This window comes from Silene latifolia, chromosome 3 (genome assembly GCF_048544455.1).
Source record: "Silene latifolia isolate original U9 population chromosome 3, ASM4854445v1, whole genome shotgun sequence".
Lineage (NCBI taxonomy): Eukaryota > Viridiplantae > Streptophyta > Magnoliopsida > Caryophyllales > Caryophyllaceae > Silene > Silene latifolia.
This window is the reverse complement of record NC_133528.1, coordinates 108,275,353-108,277,104: the sequence shown is the minus strand read 5'-3', so window position 1 is coordinate 108,277,104 and position 1,752 is coordinate 108,275,353. Positions and strand designations below refer to the sequence as shown.

The 1,752-nt window shown below is 36.4% G+C and overlaps 1 long non-coding RNA gene across 1 annotated transcript; it reads right to left on the bottom strand.

Annotated features, from left to right (window-relative positions):
* Positions 1–252: 252 nt before the first annotated feature.
* LOC141646219 (uncharacterized) lies at positions 253–760 on the bottom strand. Its single transcript, XR_012545438.1, has 3 exons — positions 728–760; positions 476–599; positions 253–378 (listed from the first exon to the last, which is right to left on the bottom strand). It is a non-coding gene; the product is annotated as an uncharacterized LOC141646219 (long non-coding RNA).
* Positions 761–1,752: the final 992 nt, after the last annotated feature.

The following is a 1,752-nucleotide window of genomic DNA, read 5'->3' as shown; positions in this document are numbered from 1 at the left end:
CCACACGATCATGAAAAGATTGAGACCCTCCATAATGAGTAGGCTCAACTTCCGCGTCCTCTCTCCTCCTTTCCTGTTGATTTTGTTCCGGGCCGATGCTTCCTTGAACTCGGGACTGTTCCTAAATTACTTGGTATATTCCTCATATGACGAACCCGTAATCAATAAAATAACAATTATTAATTAATATATTTTCAAAATATGTAATGAATTTTAACTAATTACGGGTATTAAAAGAAACTAAATACCTTTCATGAAAGATGGCGCCTTCTTCCTCTTAGACACCTTATACATGTTGTCCCTTAGCCTCTTCTTGCCAATGTCATTATACCTTTGCCAAACTAGGCGCTCAAGGTCGGTTGGCCAATAGAACACACGCTACAAAAAGTAAACACATAGATGAGAAACAAATTAATAATAAGGTAAAAAGAATAAATTAATTATATTTAATAATATATATTTTATAAATAGATACCCGGAAGTTGTTGAACCACATCTCCTTATCTTCATCACTAGCGTTACTCCAACAAGTAACGCCGTGTGTCATGTTCTCTTGGGTGCTATTAGTCACACCACGAACAACTGTTTGACTTCTAAACCTGAAATCAAACATGTTAAAAACATAATTATATAGGAATAAAAAATAATGTATAATTAACATATGTCTAAAAAAAAGTCATTTATTACTAAATAAAAAAATTACAAAATAAAATGAATAAAAAATTACCATAGACCATTCGGATCAAGGATCATCCTGCCGTCGTCATCGATGTCGGGGTACACCAACCTCCTCCTCCTCCTCCTCACTCACCTCCGTAGTAGAACGGTCAACGTCCTCCTCCTCCCGCTCTCCTGGAGCTACTACCTCCCTCACTATAGCCTCCGCGCTGCCTACCTCCTCCACGAGCCATGTGTACAACAATTGATTAAAAAGTGTTAGCAAATATTACAGGATAATTATTATAAGATACAAAAAAATAAAACCTAATAAACAGGTATAAAAGAAAAAATAAAACGCTAATAATTGTTTCCAAATTTTGATATGTATACTTTCAATACCTTCTCTTACTCATCATCATCATCATCCTCATCTTCTTCTTCTTCTTCTTCTTCTTCTTCTTCTTCTTCTTCTTCTTCTTCTTCTTCTTCTTCTTCTTCTTCTTCTTCTTCTTCTTCTTCTTCTTCTTCTTCTTCTTCTTCTTCTTCTTCTTCTTCTTCTTCTTCTTCTTCTTCTTCTTCTTCTTCTTCTTCTTCTTCTTCTTCCTCTTCCTCCTCCTCTTCTTCTTCTTCCCCCTCTTCTATCTCATCCCTCTCCTTATCATTCTCTTCTTCTTCCTCTTCTAACTCCTCCTCCACTTCTATCTCATTTGCATAAATAATTTCATCATGATCAACTGGGACAAAATGTTTCGATACAACCTCTTCTTGGAAAAAAGATGTATCAACTTCTGATCGTGCCTTTGTTTTAAAAATGGCCCACCATTGCTTTTGTTGTCTATCATTACTTGTGCTCGGAAGAGATGCAAAATAAACTTGATGAGCTTGTTGTGCAAGTATAAATGGGTCATATTGAGAGTAGGTTCGAGTATGATTCACTTCCACGAGTTTGTAACGATCATGGACTCTCGTTCCAGCTACGGAATTATCCCTCCATTGAATCTTGAATAAGACGGTTTTATAACTCCGATCCCGGCCATTGTAGCACAACTCAAAGATATCCTCTAATATGCCATAATATTCATTGCCATCAAG